Source organism: Jaculus jaculus, chromosome 4, assembly GCF_020740685.1.
Source record: "Jaculus jaculus isolate mJacJac1 chromosome 4, mJacJac1.mat.Y.cur, whole genome shotgun sequence".
NCBI classification, from domain to species: Eukaryota; Metazoa; Chordata; class Mammalia; order Rodentia; family Dipodidae; genus Jaculus; species Jaculus jaculus.
In genome coordinates, this window is record NC_059105.1 from 59,832,534 (window position 1) to 59,851,666 (window position 19,133).

Sequence of the window (19,133 nt, forward strand, 5' to 3'; positions counted from 1 at the left end):
AGGAGCTGGGGCTTTGAATTAGCTTACTTTGAAGAAGTGATGATGAGAAAGTTCCTGAAATGTCAACATTTTTGTTTTTCTACATGTCATGATGTTTTCTTTAATGAGCATTTGTATAGAATCTAAACATTTTCTCTGTGTATTAGTATAATCATATTTAATACATAGAATATCATTTGAAAAGTTGTGTGTCACAGTTGAGTCTGTCCTTGTTACCAAGGATAAGGATACCAACTTCTGTGGACTCTTGTCTCTGGTGAGTGGAGGCGGGGAGTCTGTGATCCCAGACACTGAGGGAAGATTGTGAAGTTACCTTTTATGCTACTGAAAGGAGGCCTATTGCTATGTTGGGCGTACATGTCCAATTACCCAGGCTTACTCTGGAAAGTACATAGTTTCCTATAGAAAAGAAAGCCTTATAAAAACTAGTTTGTAAAGACAGCCACCAGTGGGACTCAGCCATTTGTCTTATATCCATTGAGAGTTCCTGATACGTTCTTGGGACTCAGAGGGAATAACAAGTAAAGTTGGCTGAATCTCCGCCTTGCTAAAGCAGAGGCTTTAATGGAAGCTCAGGGTTGTGCTTGGAAGTTGTAGGCTATGACAGAAACACATAGGAAGGACCAACTAAGCCAAGGTCCAAATCATGCCAATTCTCCCAAAAGCCAAGATAAACTGGTCATCAGAAAGCCATAAAGAGGAAAAGAAAAATAACATAAACAACAACAACAAAAATGGAAAGGTAAGGTATCAAAAACATATTTACGATTTTATATATTTGTTGCAGAATTTCTTTCAGAAGTGTTTTAACAGAGATGATTATGTCATTAACAATTTAAGAATATATGATTTAGGATTGCATATAATTTTATTTCCCCCATATTGTGTACAGTTCAAAGAAGGGCAGATGTAACACTTATGTTGCCTTTAAATTTCTTTCTAAGTGACAATTATATATTATTGGTTTAATTTTAGACTGGGACAATAAGATTAAAGGTTAATTAGAGTCTCAATAGAATTGAATTTAAAATAAGGAATCACAGCATGTAAAGAACAGACATTTGATTATCTTTAAATATAAAGTAAAACTGCTTTTGGTTTTGTATTATTTTACTTACAAAATTTGTTAATTCATGACTAAAAAGCTTGGGGAAAAGTGTGTTCACCATAGAACTAAGCTATTCTATGTTCATAGACTAGAAGATCTAGCAAAGCTGTGATGACTCCACTGCCCAGCTGATCTGTAAAGTCAGCACAATTCACATCAGAATCCAGGTGAATGCTTTTCGGATATTGTCAATCTGATTCAGAAATCCATACAAAGTTTTAGAAAAGTGAAAAAAATAAAAAGAATAAAGGAGGAAAAAATATGACAGAAAATAAAAATTTTCAAATTGTATCATATTGTTGCAGAAAAGTTAATGTAGGACGTGTTCTGACTCACCTAAACTGAGCAGCAGAAGTTCAGGCCACCTCCCCTGCTGATGTGTGTTAGACTTAAACGTTGAAGCTTTCGTCATGATTTCTACCCTTTGCTATGTGCGCAGAGCGCATGCGCATTCATACCTGTGCTTAACCATAGTAATGAAAGCTCTCTGAGCACTTACTGTATCCTAAGTAATTGAGCCAGTGAATATGATGTGGCTACCACTGAGCACCATGTGTGGGCAGATCCTGAGAGAAGTCTAAGTGCAGAAGAAGTGTAAAGCCAAGGGAGGAGTTTCTCAGTCCAACTGGGAAGAAGAAAGCGTGGGAAGAAGAAAGCATTTCAGTGGCAGTGGCTAGAGTGCAGGGTTCGAGGGGAAGCAGTGCGGCAGGTGGACAGAGCTGCGTCCCCGTCCTGCTGCGGAGAAGCACCCAGGTGGAGAGGCAGGGCCCTAGTCCAGCAAGGCCGTCTTGAGAGAGTGTCCCTAGAGATTCCACCATGCCAGACTGGGAGTGAGGGGGTGAATTTTTTTTGCAAGTGTGTGAAGGTGAATTGCGAGGGGAGTGTGGGGGCAGGAACTCGGCCAGGGGGTTGTGCAGTAAGTAACTGAGTGCTGTTGAGCGGAGTCAAGTCTGCAGGCAACGTGCCCTGGTTATGTGGAGGCGATGGGGAAACACTGCAGAGGGCGATCAGACAGGTTTTTATAATGTGTGTAGATGTACATGTGTGTTGTGGAACAATATGGAAAAACTTAGGAAATAGTGTGACTTGACTTAAATTAGTTTCATCTTGAAATAATTTTAGATTTATAGAAAAGTTACAAAAGGAATTCAAAGACTTCTCACAATATAACCATTACCTAATATTTGTTCTCTAATGTAAACTTTTTTCTACATTTAGATTCTCCCTTTCTTTTGCTGGGCTAACAATCAAACCCAGGGCCTTGCATGTTCTTCAGCTGAACTGCTGCTGTAGCCCTGGGAGTTCTGAGACGGTGTCTTGCTGTGTAGTCCACATTGGCCTAAAACCCTTGGCCCACCTGCCACCACTCCCAAGTGCTGAGTTTATGGCATGTGCCACCACACCTGGCACCATATTTACCTTCATAAAGCAATAAGTGAACTTTCTTTAATTGCTGAGCTATTTGAAAGTAATTTATAGATGCTATATCCTTTTAATCTGAAATATTTTATTATGTACCCTCCTGCCAAAATGCTGGACATTTTCTTCTATAATAAATATAGTAAAATCAGGAAATGAACACTGATACAATATTATGAAGGCTTTGTGTGATGTTTTTAAATTTTGCTCATTTTTTTGAATAAAAGCAAAACATGATTTTTTGGTACAGTGCTGTTCAGTATTAAGTTTGGTTCATTTTATTGTCATAACCCTATAAGCTAGAACATTTTCACAGTCTTTGTTTCATGAAAAAATGTTCTGAAGAATACATGTCAGTTTATTTTTAGGGGGAGTGTGTGTGTGTGTGTGTGTGTGTGTGTGTGTGTGTGTGCATGCCTGTTCATATGTGTGTGTATGCGCATGTGTGTGTGTACGCGTGTGTGTATGTATGCCTGTTCATGTGTTTGTCTGTTCACACGTGTGTGCCTGCCACCGTGCATGTGAGAAGGTTGGAAGACAATGGTCAGTGCCAGTTCTTGCCTTCCACATTGTTTAAGGAGTGTCCCTCTTTACGGCTACCCTCACTGCACTAGGTGGTCTGGGTCTGTGAACTCCCAGATGATTCTCCTGCCTCTACTGCCCTTCTTGCCTTAGGCATGCTGAGTTTACAGATGCCCACTACAGTTTCTGGCTTTTATGTGAGTTCTGTGGATCTGAATTCTGGTACCCACTTCCATGACAAGTGCTTTATCTACTGAGCCATTTCCCCAATCCCACGCTAGTTATTTCTTCAGCATACCCCACCATTGGTGTGTGATGCCTCCCTGGGGTGAGGTACCGGGTCTGCATTTCTGGCAGCACCTGCTGCCAGGAGACCCAGGCTGTTTGTCCCATTGAATGGCAGTTCACATTTGTCGCTTGGCTACAGTGACATCTCCCGGGTTTTCCCACCCATAAAATGATTGTTTTTCTCTGCATAATTAATTCATGTAGTGAGATATTTTGAGCTTATGTAAATATCCTGTTTCTTATATTTTCACTTATGAGTATGAATGTGCCATTCTGATTCTCTCCTGGCTTGTTCCTTCTGACATGTGCCTTTGACACATCCTTTTGATGTGTGCCTACAAACCTTTCAGCATTTACATTTAACGATCTCTCTGGAGTCAGCCACACTTGCCTTATCCAGCATTGGATTCTGCCATTGTTTCAAGGAATCCCAATTCTTTTTACTTGGGATAGCATTTGAAAGTCACTATCTGGGCACTTGTACATTTGCTACTGAGAGAGAATGGCATCTAGCCCCTGTTTGAGCCAGGGTTCTCCAGACAGTCTGAACCATTATGAGAGGTCTGTGTCCATATCTGTCATGTCTGTATTACCATCTGTGTCTGTCATGTTGACGGAGGCTGGCAAGTCCTGTCCTCATTGTGGGCCAGCCTCCAGGGGACAGTGATGGCCACTTCAGCGGTAGTCAGAAGGAAGCTGAACTTGAAGAGCAGGTCTGAGGGCTCTTGTTGGGCTTTAGTCCTTTTCTTCATTCAGGATGTGGTCCCCTCACATTATGGAAGACAATCTGCTTTACTGTACAAAATAGACTGTATAGTAATACCACCCAAAATGTCCTTTCAGAAACCCAGAACACACTTCAGTCAGGCCTCCGGGCACTGTGTTGCCTTCTCAAGTTGACACTTCTAATTAAGTACCAGATCTCTCTCAGAGGACAGAGCCAGGGCAGGCCCCAAGACCCATCTATCTCTCTACCAAAAACTGTATATGTTTTCACTGTTCCAGCCATCCTTATAAGGTTCCTTCTAGTCTTCTCACCCATTTTCTAGTGCCCTTTGGTGACAGTGGAACACTCTTATTAGAAACAATGGATTTATTTGCTCACTCCTAGAATACATAGAAGGGAATTCAGAATTGCCTAACACTAAAAACCACACATTTATGGTAAATCAATGTTTATTTACAGTTCTCCGGAGACAGTCTGAGAATATTGTAATGAAAAAAAAAAGAAATTTGCTGGCTGTAGTGGGTCATGCCCTTAATCCCAGCAATCAAGTGGCAGAGGTAGGATAATTTCCATGAGTTTAAGGCCACCCTGAGACTACTTACTAAATTCTAGGTCAATCTGTGCTAAATTGACACCCTACCTCAAAAAACTAAAAAGGATAAAAAAAAAGGGTTGGAGAGATGGCTTTCTTGTGAAGCCTAAGGACCTGGGTTCAATGCCCCAGGACCCATGTAAGCCAGATGTACATAGTGGAATATGCTTCTGGAATTTGTTTGCAGTGGCTGGAGGTCCTGACATATCCATTCTCAATCTCTCTCTCTCCCCCTCCCTCCCTCCCTCCCTCCCTCCCTCCCTCCTTCCTTCCTTCTCTCCTTCAATAATTAAGTAAAAATAAAATAAAAATATTAAAACAAAAGAAAAATAGACTTAGGAGTCATTGGCTTAGTAGCCCCCCTCCCAATCAGTGTAGTTATGTTAGTCATTTGAAATGCCATTAGGGGCATTTGTTTGTGATTTGTTTCCACTTTAGGCATTTTTCTTCCCCCATACCATTGGCCTTCCTGTTTTCCTTGAATATTTGAAACTTTAACGCAGGTCTGAAAGTCAGAACTGAAAGGACTTGTTTTGATTTGCACTTCACCCTTTTGTCCTTTCTAGATTTACTTTGTTCATTTTCTGTTTTCTTTTTAAGAAGCAAAGTTTCAGTTTATTAAAGAAAGGTTTTAGCATAGACTTAAGCATAGGTATTAAGAGAGGGAGATTGAGACACATGCCCTAGAGTGAGAATGGCTTCTCAAGAGAGTTGCATTTATGTCTTAAAATAGCATGTATTCAATTTGGTTGGCTTTTTAAGTTATATGATTGAAGGGATTTAAAGGATTAGAATATCTTAGTATACTTATTTTTAATCTATAGGAATTATCTTTAGTAAATGAGATCATAAGGTGGTTTATTTTGATTTTCATTAACAAATATAACTATTTTAACCATGTCTATTTTCTCAGTTGAAAACCCTGTTTTTTTTATTTAAGTTGAATATAATTTTAAAAAAATATTTGTCCTTTTTTTGATCCTGTTTTCTCTTGGCTTGGTTTGTTCTTTTTGCATTGTGGGTTTATTTCTTCTCTTGAGAAATATTCAAGCTTCAAATACACCTTTGTTTAATTTAGTCAGTGTATCATGATTTTGTAATTAGTTTTTAGAAAATCTAATTTTGACTTATCCTTTTTTTCACATGATTTAATAGTAGGAATATTTCTATTTTCAGGTAGAATATCCTGTTTTGCTCTTTATTTTCTCAGTAATGGCTACTTTCAGAGTCATGGTCAGAATGTTTGTATTGTTTTAACTCAGGAAATACACTGCTGTGCGTTTGAGTGACTTCTATATGGTCATTGTTATGGCTAATATTTATCTTGATTTTTATTAGCATAGTATTTATTACTAGGAGGTAAGGTTCAATATATGTCTATAGGACCAATTATATTTATGCTATTAAGCAGAAGCTTTTTATGGGTGTATCATGTGCTGATACCATAATTTGCGTCCTTCCTGCCCCTATTCCACTGAGGGCCCTCCTTAGTGGGATTGCTAGTATTCTCCTTGGATTGGTGGGTTATGAGTTGTGAGAGTAGCAGTCAGTCATTGGGGAGAGACAGTGCCTCTGCATATTCTCTTCCATCCTGTGGCTTTTTCTTTCTACCTTCTTTCCACAAAATTCCCTTAGCCTTAGTATGTGTGTTTTAAATCTACTTCTAGTGTTGAGCTCTTAGCAGCTTCTGGGTTTCTGATTGGGTACATTTTGAGTACCGTCAGTGTCTGTCTTCATCACAGGTTGTCAGTGTCACCATGGAAGCAGCACTCTTGCTCAGCCTACCAATTTCTGTGGGCTCACCTGGGCCCTGGCTGTTGTGCTAGGGGTGGTTCATCCACTGACAGGGAGTTAGCTATCTGTTCTTGTCTTGTCAATGGATTTGGGTTGTCCTCAGTTCTCCTTGCTTTCTGATAAAGAAAAATAGATTCTCCAATGGCGAGTGAGATCAGGATAGATGAAAGGGTGTAAGAATTCTTAATTTAGAGTGATTTTGATTTGGTGCGGCCTTACTTATGCCCGAAAACTAATGGGAGCTTCTTAGTTCCCAGTTCCAGGTGTGGGTTTCTTTCTACTGAATGGATATCTTGCTAATAAGACAGCCATTGGTTGCCAACCTAGGCTGTGTGCCGCTATTGCACAGGTGTGTACATCTTGTCAGGCTGGTTGCTTTCATATAGCAGAGTTACTTGCTTGCTCACAATGTTGTTGGCCATTTTCCCCCAGCAGCTCATGGAAGCTAACCATCTGGGAGCTGGGATAGTTGCAGTGCCTCTTGATATATTGGATTGTATGCTGCTACATCCTTAAGGTGCACTGTGCCTTTAAACACTTAACAATATTTGTCTCTGTCACATTTGATGCTTGAGTTGAACTCTTCATTAGTATCAAAATCATGACCTCTGCTTTCTTTTAGTTTTTCTTTGCTTTGAATTTTTTTGTTCTCTTCCATATAGTGTTCAGAGCCAAATGAAAAATTTTTTTCTTTGAGTACTGTGATATTTGATCTCAATGACCACATTATTTTATTATATGTGGTATTTTAGTTGCAATATACTTTCTATACTCTTGGAATTTGTAATCAGCCTAATTGTTATGATTTTATTTTTACAACATTTTATTATAAATGAAGATGGAGATTGTTTATGTAGATGAACATTTTTTTGTTGTTTTGTTTTAACAAGCAGGGATATTGTTAGTATATCTAGGAATTATTGATTTGAATGTCCTACATTGTTAATATAGCAAAATCTTGTTTGTTATATGTGAAGTCACACACACATATACACTCACACTTGACGTATCTATAATATAGCATATGTGTTTCTGTGTTTTGTTCAGGAGGCTCTTCTAGAAGGGCAATGCTTCAAAGGTGTGCTGATAAGCATTTTGTCAATCAGCTTTGCCACAGGGTGCAGATACCTGGTAGAACATTATTTCTGATGTGTCCTATAGTATTAATAAAGATATTAGCATCTGAATTGAGGATTACTTAAAGCAGACTTTCCTTAAGAGTCCTTCAATCCATTGGCGATCTAAAGTGAACCAAAGAAAGAAGGAAAATTGAATTTTCTGCCTGACAACTGAGGTAAGACCCTGGTCATCTTGCCCCTTAAAACTCTTTTGTTCATCATCTTCTAATTTATTATATTAGGCAGAGTTTCCAAAGGAATAGAACCAGAGTATAGAAAGGTTGTATGTCTGTCTGCTTCTCTCTTTCCCTCCCTTTCATTCTTCTCACCTTCTTTCCTCTCTCTCTCTCTCTCTCATGAGATATATAATAAGAAATTGTGTCCCATGATCATGGGAATTGTCCCATGGTGTGACATCTAGTGACTCAAGCAAGCTTGTGCTATACTCTGCATCTGAGTCTAACAGCTTGACAACCAAGAACAGGAATGGTGTGAGTTCCGTCCTCAGGACAGAAACCCCTGCAGGACTGCCCCTTGAGACTGCACTTCTAATCCTGTTTGGTAATGCTGTTCTCTATCTTCACCCTTTTTGGGAGTTTTTGATTTAGTCTTTCTCTTCTTGCTCATGATTTTAGGTTAATCTCTGGCCTTCTGTCACTCTTCTCTCTACGCAGTTTTCCTTCTGCCGAGAGCCACCAGTGCTCACTGTACAGTATTTTTAGAACTGTCTCCACCAGAACTTGGCTTGTATAGGAGTTTGACTCAAATTATATTGAAGGTGCAGAGTGTTATGGCTTTATTCTTAGTGTTTGCCTGTTTAGATTTTGAAACTCATCTTGGAGGACATGGATTTACATGGACACCAGTGTCTTGCATAATGAGTGAATTATGAAACTTTATTTCGTATGGTACTTTCCAAAACACTTTGTACCGGTTGGTTGAGTTACCATTCAGGAAGAATTCTGTGTGCTTTATCTGATATAGATTTATACCCCAGACCCTACTGTCCTCTCCTTTTGGAAGGAAAGGCTTATTTCTACTACATACCCTACACACACACACACACACACACACACACACACACACACACACACCCTTGTGCTTGATGTCTCTGGTATTGACAGAGACTGCCTAGCAGCACAAGAGGATCTGTGTCACTTCTCAGGGTGAGAGTCTGGGTACCATGAATAGATTGCTGCCTTAGTGGTTGACAGATGCCAAGGTAGATTCCCAGGAAGCAACAGGACCACAGAGGGGTGGTCAGAGAAAGCAATTGTCTTTAATTCTGGTCCCTTGGTTCTGTAAGCACAGAATCCAGTGTGAGTGAGTTTAAATGGGAGGGTGATTTAAAGGAAGAATTGTGGCACATCACATTGCTGTCAATGGCAGCTATTCATGTCAAGGCACTGAAGCCTGGGTGGGAGATAAGAGTACCTTGCTTTAGGCTGCACAACTATAAGGGGACTGTTAGGATTTGACTTGTGCTGCCTGGCTCTAGTTGGGCTTATGACACCCTGGTGCTTTTGCCTGTTTATGGGACAGGATGTGCAGGGAAGGGCTTTTCCTGGTGGTGTGGTCACCAAGGTAGGAAGGGCTGCTGTGGTGTCTCCACTTCACTCATAGCCTTGATATGAGAGGGTCACTGACCATTTGCAAATAGCCGAGGCCTCTGGCATGCCCGTCATGCACTCTTCTCCACGTTACAGCCCCAGTCCTTTTTGAATATTTTTTCCCTTTTAATTTCAAGATAAGTTCTTGGTAAGTTACCTAGGTAGGCTTTGAACTTGAAATCTTCCTGCATTAGCCTCCCAAGAGGCTTGACTTGTAAAACTGGGTTTCCAGGACCAGGAATCTTAAATAGCTTTTTGTAGAGTAAGTAATTGCTATAGTCTTTCATTAAAAAATACTTTTCTCACCAAAATACTTATTTAAAAGCAATGGCCAGTTTCTTGACTAGACTTACTGTAGTAGTTGATAGAACAGGTGAGCATTACTGCTTCTGTATTGGAAGTTCTTGCTAAACAAAAGCGTTTGCATTTGACTGTTCACTTTCCTCACTGATTCTTCTATGCATAACATATCAAATAATCTGCCAAGTGACAGCTCGTTGGCAGAATCAGAAGCCATGTAAATATTGCAAGAAAAAACTAGGAGTTGAGAAGCTTACATAGGTACTAAAGTGAGAACATGAGGTGGGAGTGATGGTGATTTTTGTAATAAAATCTAAGGTATAACTTCAGGAAATGGAAAAATATGTGGATAAATAGTGATTTTTCAAAGTGCTGAAATGTAAATAATGAAAATTCACTTAGTGTGTAAAAGTCGTGAAGTCAAGTAAGCCATTTTCAGAAGCCTAAAGGTCAAGACTTGGCCCCAGGAAACGAAGGCTTTGTACAGTGCCTTTCTTCATTCATGAGCCTAGGGGGCTAAGACACAAGATGGTTCAGTAAATGTCCCTGAACTGCATAATTTAATATTCTGTTCAAAGTAAACACACACTATCTACAGTGTTTTGGCAAGTTCAAGGTTATCTAAGCTTATTTTCTCTCTGGTTTCCTAATTATTCTGCCAAGTTGTACCGGAGTGGGAAAGCTGTCAGGAGCACGAGGGGGATCGTATTCAACAGGAACTTACAGCGCATTGGCCACGTGCCAGGCGTGCTCCTCCGTGAGCAACGAGGAGCATCTGCATGGCTAGGCAACACCCGCCCTAGATTTCAGAAGCAGCTTTTGACTTTGTATGTAGAGTAGATGCTCAAATGTTAACACACACCATGCACAACATTCTGGAATCGGTTCTCCTCTGGATGCAACCACACAACATAATATTTATTGATTTTCATCTAGGTCCACCACTCATGTAACCAGACACTGGTCTTGAAGTGTCACAGTGAATGCAATTTAAGGACATCATTTTTTTTTTTTTTTTTTTTTTTTTGCCATTCTTAGTAATTAGTTGACAGAAAATAAAATGGAGTGATGAGAAGGAGAACTGTTGAGAAAATGATAGTCACAACATGAGAAAGGCTCAAGGAGATGGGAACTTGGCGTCTGCAGTGACAGGCAAGTGGCAGAAAGAAGCTGGGGTTTTGTCCACCCTATGCTCCCTCTTACCCTGCGCTCACTGCATTGATCAGAAATGCTCTTTCCTCCTCAGCCGTCTTACATGGGGGCCATGAACTCAGCTCTTTCTTTACGAAGATCTTTGGAATAGGATTGTTACAAGTGGTCTCTGGGTATTCCTAAATTCTTGGCATCTTACTCAAAATATTAAAGAAAGGCTTACAGAAGTAGCAAAATAGTAAGATACTTTATTTAGAGCAAAGTGATCGTAAAGTTTTGGCATACGGTGCCAAAGGGGCAGCAGGCCCCTCCAGTGGAGAACAGAAAAGGCCCACATAGTGGTCTGGGGTTTCTCTTTATGGGGTTTTTTAGGAGAGGAGAGACTAGTTGCTGGGTGGTGCTCCTGTGTGATTGGCAGGTTTGGGTTTTTCTAACATTTTCTCCACTGCACGTATTCTTCCCCTTGATGCATCTGATTTTAATCATACGTACAGCCAGTTAAACATGGGCATGAAGTGTTCAGTAGGTGTTTCTCCTAAAAGTTCACTTAGAGGACACAGTTTGCTTTTCTGTGTCTGTACCCCAAACCAGCTTAGGATGGATGGCCCTCTGCTGTTTTGATCCTGGATCTAAGAACATATTTGAATAGGTACTGAACACATAATGGTCCTAAGGGGAGGAGAAAACTAGTTCATACTGTGGATTGGGGTACATGTGCAGCTTGGAACAAGTGGGGGTTCCATATTCCCAGCAGGCTGCCTGCTGTACTGTTACAGGAGAAGGGTGTGTTTACTGTTCCAGCCAACCATTGCTCCGGGTGCTTAACTCTTCCCTATGCTTGCCTGCCTCACGATGGCAAATATGAGGTATTTCAACACTCTGTATTCGTTTTCCTGTCCTGTATTGATTTTGTTTGTTTGAAACAGGGTTTTGGCGTATAGTCAAGACTGGCCTCCAACACACAATCCTCCTGCCTCCACTCTCTGAATGCTGGGATTATAGGCATGTGCCACCACATCTGGCTCCTTACTTGTGAAATAAAATATTACTAACTGCAAAATGGGTTATAAAGGATTATAGTTTCCTCTTATATAGTGTTTGTACACTTAATGATTTAATATTCAGTTCTATCATGGGCATTTTCAAATATATGCAAACATAGGGAATGGTAAAAAGAAGCCTGGCTTACCCAGCATGCACTTCAAAGAACTGTCGTCTAGTGGCCAGTCCTATTCCAGTGTTATCTTCCCTTCCTAAATCCCAGGCTCTGGTCTAAAAGTCCACTAACATTCATGTGTGGAGGCTTGATCCCCTTTATGGTTTATAGTAGACAGCCACACGTTGCTGAGATGAGCTTCCAAACTGGGCACAGTTTATGGAAGACATGGCATTTATTCAAAGTTTACAGATCCATAATGGTGGAAGATATTGCCTCTGCCCCCCACCCCCCAGCTTTTCACAGATCAAAGCAGAGAGAAAAAAACACCACCAAAACTAAGCTAGCACACTTCAGGAACTTTACGCCGAGCTTAAGCACTTTGCATATATTTAGACTGGAATTCCAAATCCAGCCCCACACCCACACTTCCTCCAGCCAGGTGGCTGGAGATCTAATTTACAAGCTTCAATGCAACTCCTGTATTGATGGGGGGCGGGGGGGGGGGACATCCATTCAAACTACCACATTGCATTACCAGGAAGTATGCTTCAAGAGGTGATGGAGGCAGGAAGTGGCACAGTTACCAAAGAGCTTTAAGTTAAGGGAGCACGCTTTCCTTCTCTTCCAGTGTTGTACCCTGTTAAGATGTCATCTTTGTCTCCTTTGCCTTCCTATTACTTCTTCCATGTGAGGATACCCACAATGCCACCAGTGAGCTCCTTCACCAGTTCCTGAACTGGATGGTGCATTGATCTTAAATGCTACAGCTCCCAGAACTGTGAGGAATAAATCTATTATTTATAAACTAGCTGGTTTGGGTTATTTATTATAGAATTGTGAACAAACAGGACATTCAGACATACTTTATTAAAGTGTATGTCACTAAAAGATAAAGGACTCTTTATAAAACATTACCTTCATATCATCTAGAATGTACGATGTTGAAAGAAATTTGTCTTTGTTGTTGAAATTCTTTCTTAGCTGCATGTTCTAATTATAGTGCAAGTCAGGAGGATAGATGGCTAAGCAGATGCAATTCATTTTACAGACATTTGGGAGCATATTGCTTACATATTTTTAGTTTGTGTTTTTCAGCCTTTAAATACACACATTCATCCAGTTTTTTTTCAACTTACAAAAGAACAATTCTGTTGTTTATTACATTTTTGACAACTTTATTGAGATGAGATTTTATATTTCATAATATCTATCTTAATTGTACAAATCAGTGAACAAATGAGATGACCTCTGTGGTGTATAATCTTAATTTCTTTATGACTTACACTTTCTCATCTGGTAAAATTAGATTAATAGGAATTGAATGTAGACATTGATAGGATCCCATATGTGGATAAATTGATATCCTTATACCATAAAAACGTATTGGGGCATATTATTGAAATAAGGTTAGCACTACTTTAGGTTGTTGGCCCAAAGCCTCAGTGGGAATGCTTAGACTGTGGGCTTGGTGGAGCTGGTGGTTATATGCTATATATTATTAGAAGGACAGTGATAAATGGAGGAAGGAAAATATAACTACTAGTTGTAGGTACTGTTTTAATCCTAAAGCCCATGGCCTAGATTCAGTGACTATCCCATGAAAAGAAAAAAGAAAAAAAAATTTTGAGAACCATCTAGCTAGTCAGTGGCTAACCAGGAGTTATGTTGTGACTCCCAAACCACAGTTTTTACCACTGCACTAAATGACCTTTGAGAGAGAATAGCTCTTGGAACCAGCATCCCATGGTAGAAAGAGCGTCAGAGGGAAAGGTCTATGCTTGGGAAATGTATTGTTCACTGTCTCTATGAGGGACATAATGAGTGATTGCTCTATAATGACCTTGCTTTCCAGTCATGTGATAGTGAAGTGACAGTTCTATTATTGAACAAGTGACAGTGTCTGTGTTGTCACATGGAATATGCCGCAGACATAATCGAATCTATACGTTGTATATATGTGTATACATAGAGTACCATGTATATACATTGCTTCTCAAAATGGGACCTTCAGTCATATTAATGAAATTAATGTGAAGTTAATTCATGTGTATTTCACTGGCTTCTTTCTGCCTTGCTAATAACACCTGTAATTGTTTCCACTGGAAGAGGGTAGTAACTCAGTTAAGATAAAACTACTTTTGTTTTGTTTTTCATTACATAACAAGCTGTCAAAATATCAGTTCATGTTTAGGCAATTTTATTTGAACACAATTAACCTTATTTGTGGTATTGTCACATATAAGTAAATGGACACTAAAATATGTGTGCCTATCACTTGTAACTTGAGACTTTGTAATACATCTGAACCTCTGTTCAAGCACATTAGGATCTTGAATGTCTGAAGAGTTGGATTTAATCCGAGTTTCACTTAATGGAACACATGCAGGTCTTTGCTGAGGAGAGGGAAGTTCTGAGTTGTCCAGGGCAGGAGATGCTGAAGCCGGTGAAGAGGGGATGGACCCTGGAAATCAGAGGATGGGATTTGTAGTTGCCATAGAGAAGGAGTGGCTACACTTTTGGATGGATCTGTATTGTGATGAAAGCCAGTCATTGTTTTATGATTTTTATTTAAAAATATTTCCAATGGGGCTGGAGAGATGGCTTAGCAGTTAAGCGCTTGCCTGTGAAGCCTAAGGATTCTGGTTCGAGGCTCGGTTCCCCAGGTCCCACGTTAGCCAGATGCACAAGGGGGCGCACACATCTGGAGTTCGTTTGCAGTGGCTGGAAGCCCTGGCGCGCCCATTCTCTCTCTCTCCCTCTATCTGTCTTTCTCCCTGTGTCTGTCGCTCTCAAATAAATAAATAAAATATGAACAAAAAATATAAAAAAAAAATTTCCAATGGATGGTGGTCATTTACTTGGAACTGTCAACGGGGTCGTAAACACAGATTAATAATTACACGCTGGCATCTGTGATAGCACAGAAGTTACATGGAGTGTCCACTGCTGATCTACTTTCCTGACGTGCTATCCTGAGTGGTGCTCGGCTCATCTGTGCACATGGTAAACCCAGCAAGGACAGCATGACTACTGTGTTTGTGCTTGAGTTTGATTCAGTCTCTAAGACTGCTTTTACTTTATAACAATGGGTGACACAATCTCTCATCTGCATTGAAGAGTAACTGTCCTTTAATACAGTTCAGGAAACACAAGGCCAGGGGGCCTGAATTCTATTTTGCTCAGCACCACTATATGTCTACATCAAGCAGACTTAGTAGAGATGATTTCCCACCCGAGGCACTCTTAGTGTGTTTTTACTGGTTGTTAAAACTGCTCTTCAAAGAACCTAACTGAATTTCTCAAGTAAATGGGTTGATTTATACTTAGCTCGAAAAGATTCCAGTGTACCACCTTATCATCAGTTACAGTCTCTTTGAAGTGCAACTTCTCAGCCTTGATTAAAAGACCTGCAATTATCTTTTCTTGCTGCTCAGCCCGTGCTCTGCTGCCCTCTAATGGCTTCCCATCGAAAGCAGCCATGGATGCCCATCTGGTCACCTTCAGAATTGGCCTGTTTGGCATCCACTGGTTATTCAATCTGTAGAGACACCTAGAGTGGGCTCCTTTGAGGAAAATTATGAGTATCATGAGTATGTTTGACACTAAGATCCTGGCATTTTATTAATTGTAATAATGTGAGGATTCTTAGGTTAAGTGGTTTGTTTTGTTATTTCACGTAGTTGATTATTTTTCCATTAATTCATCAAAATTTTTCAATAGTAAGCATGACCTACACCTAGACATGCCATGATCTACTGAGTTCTTAATGTCGATATTTTCAGTAAGTGGATAAATAAGAGAGTTAAATATGACTGGGCTCTTAAGAAGACAAGGTGTCCGCTTGACTACTTGGCTGTCATTGTTAGTCTCTTTTAACTGAGATCTTGAAATCAAGATTATTGAATTAGAAGATTAATGAGCATTAGTAGAAGTCTAGTCACCCTTCATTTTGACTTCTCAGAATTCGTTATTTCTAACTTTAAAAGGGCTATGGCAGATTGTTAAATTTTGCATCTAAAATGATACCAAGATCTTTCTTAATCAGTCAAGATACTGGGAACCAAAATAAGATGCTTCTTGATTTGGTTGAAAGTAATCTGCAGCCACAATTTTATTTTCTTTTATATTCATCAGCCTCTAAGAAACTGCATCTATTCTAAATTCTGTTTTTCTATCTTATTTATAGTGAACAAACTATGAGTTAACATGAGGCCTTTTTAAATGATCATAAAATGAACTATGAAAAGTACAGTTGTATGTACTTTTTGTTGTTGAGCACATTATAAATTTCTTAATTCTTTCATTTCTTAGCCTACTTAGCAAGACTTTTTAAAATGCATTTTCCTAGCCACATTTCATAAAATAATGTCAGGTAAATGTTCTTTGCTGGTTTTATTCCTTGTTTGAGAGAATGGTCCACTCATAAATTCAGGATTAGCAGTAGGCTTTTTCTTGGGTAAAAATGATGCTCCACCTCCACCCTACTGTGGAGAGTATGCATTGGTACCTGCACACTATGTCTCGTTGTTCTGTAGAGATAGTTGAGTACATTTTTCAGAGTTTTACTACTTGATTTTGTGATTTTTTTTTTTTTTTGAGTTAGGATCTCACTGTAGACCAGGCTAAACTGAACTCATGCTGTAGTTAGTCTCAGACTGGCCTCACACTTACAGCATAAAGCCCAAAACCCAACTTGCAAAGCTCAGAAAGCATAGCTTTTACTCCCAAGGTCACCTATGACCACTTTTCCTTATGTCTTGTGCCACCCAAGCAGTTCTGGTGGTCTCATCTCTGCACTGGAGTTTAACAAGGTCTTACTGTGGCAAGGGTCACCATCTCAGCGTATTGATTGGCACTTTCATTCAAAATCTATGGCAGCAGATTTTTAAAAAGAAGCATGGAAGGATGAGACAGTGCAAAGTCTACTAACTGCTTACTTGTAGCTTTTCTTTCTGTTCCAGTCAGATTTCACCATTGAGGAAAAGAGAATCTAGCTAACTTAAGCAGAAAAAATAAATTCCTGGAAAAGTGTTGTACAATTTATAGAAATGATGAGAAGGATGGAAAAATGGGATTCAAGACAGGAAGGATTCAAGGCAGTTCAGAGTTTGTGCTCATAACCAGACAGGGACTCTAGCTGGAGGTCAGTTCTTTTGGTGTGACCAAGTGGCCTGTGTGTGCACCTTTCCTGGGTGCAAGTTCATTTGTGGGTGCATCCTACCGGCAGCCTCTCCATAGTTTTCTTGGTACCAGCTTACAAAGAGTCCATAAGTTTCATAATAATTCTGAAGTATTCTTACTGTGTTGTGTCTGCCCTGATAGAAACAGCATTGCTGAACATAAGTGTTGGTGCTTTGCTAAGAGTAAAGACAGTGGTATAGCTGTACCCGTGTAGATGTATTCAGCTATTTTTACCATGTGCTTGGATACTAAACGTGTGTGGGTTTTCCTCACAGCTACCAATTCTCCAGTGTTTGTCACCAACCGAGCGTCATCACTCCACTCCACTCCACTTCTTCACTCCAGTTCCTCACCTTACCTCAGTGTGGCCCTAACTACTGGAACTAGGACTAAATTCTTATGATTAAAGGCCTAATCTCACATGACTGGCCTCACTTTGGGTGCCAGTTACAGGTATTGGCCCCCGGATCCTTCAGGTTGCTGGGAATCATTCGAGGATTCTCACAACACTTTACTAGAAGGGCTTTTTTGTAAAGCCACTTTCTTACTGTTATATAGAATGCAAACTCAGCGAAGCCGAATAGAATAGAAGACACATGTAGGAAAGACATCAAGCAGGGCCTTAGCCCCAACCCTTGCCCAATCTGGGCAGGCCATCCTTCAGCACCTCCATGTGTTCAGTACCTGGCAGAGGGAGGTCTGATCACGTATGTGTGATTGATTAAATTTGGAGTTGTGGGTGATTGACTCAGTCTCCCTCTCTTCTCGCAGTAGGGTGAAAATTTCAAACTGCTAACCAAATCTGTCCTCCTATCTCACCTTGAGGTTGTGTAGAGGCCCCAACACAAGGCCGTTTACAAACTCAGGTGTGGGTGAGTAACAAGGAATGTCCTAAACTCAGGAAATTCCAAGGGTCTTTTGGTTCTGTGCTGGGAACCAAAGTCCAAATATATGTGCTCTATATTTTTTAGGTATATTTTTATTTTGTATACAGTTGAGCTTTCTGTTTGATTGCTTGGATGTCACTTTAACATTTTCAGAGCTGGTCTGTTGATAAGCTAATAGTGCACTGTGAAAGCTATCTTTTGGGAGTCCCATTGCCTGGCTGTGAATCCTAACCTGCACACTCCCTGTCTGTAGATGTTAGAACCGCATTCTTCTTAGAGCCCCAGTTCATTCTCCTGTGAGATGCCAATGATAATAGCTCTATCAGCAATACTGTGAACATTAGACAAGTCAATAGGAAAGTCGTTTAGAACAGGGCATGGATTGTAGTGAGCACTTGGTAGATGTTAATTATCATAATCATTATTTATCATTGCCAAAATTCAATGAGCTAGACACAGAAGGAAGGATCTAAGACATGCACCCAACCTTTCTGGGCCTTTGTCTAGCTCAATTACAACTAAAATTAAAATATTGTTTCTGGATAGATGGAATGCTCCAAATTTAGGTCCTAGATGAGAAATGTGTCTTCCTTCTGTTTCCTACATCTTGCCTGTTATCTAGGCTCTTGTAGAACCAAAATGAAAGAACAAATTGCAAAAGATATCTAAGGAATAAACTTGAAAAGCATATAACATTTAGTTTGACAGTTTATTTTAGTGGTAGACAGGTGCAAATAGTGGTTGGTTTTTTTTTTTTAATCATACACACCGAAGCTATAAAATAATATATTGGCTTAATTAGTCTTGCTTAATTAGCTGTGTCTGAAGAATGTTAAGAAATCTTTTATTCTTTTCTGAATGACTGGGGTGTTCTAAAACCATATTTTCTGCAAGACATGACTGTAACTTGAGTGTTTAGCTCAGCTGACCACCCAGTTCCTGAAATGGGATGGGTTCATGGCCTGTCCTCACTGGTCGAGTAATTTGAAGAGTCAGACTTTCTACTCTGCTAAGCAGTTGTTTTCAAGAAGCACTCCCCTGGCTTTCCGTGCTCTAGGAGGCCGCCTCTGCATGGCGGTGGATGGGTGGGGAAAGCTTCTGCAGAGGGTGGGGGATAAAGAGACATGAAGCGACGGCAAGGAGGGTAAGGTAGTGGAGCCTTCGGTTTTTTAGTTCTGTGTTAAAGGTCTTACTCTCCGCAGATCCTGTTTTAGTGGCATACCAGGCTGGCCAAGGCCCAGAATTCCTTCCATGCCAGAGCTCCTTTAAGGGAAAA

The 19,133-nt window shown here is 40.1% G+C and overlaps 1 protein-coding gene across 3 annotated transcripts in view; it reads left to right on the forward strand.

The window, feature by feature from the left end:
• The window catches only part of Sestd1 (SEC14 and spectrin domain containing 1), a 105,705-nt gene that overhangs the window by 19,066 nt on the left and 67,506 nt on the right, over positions 1–19,133 (forward strand). The window lies entirely within an intron of this gene.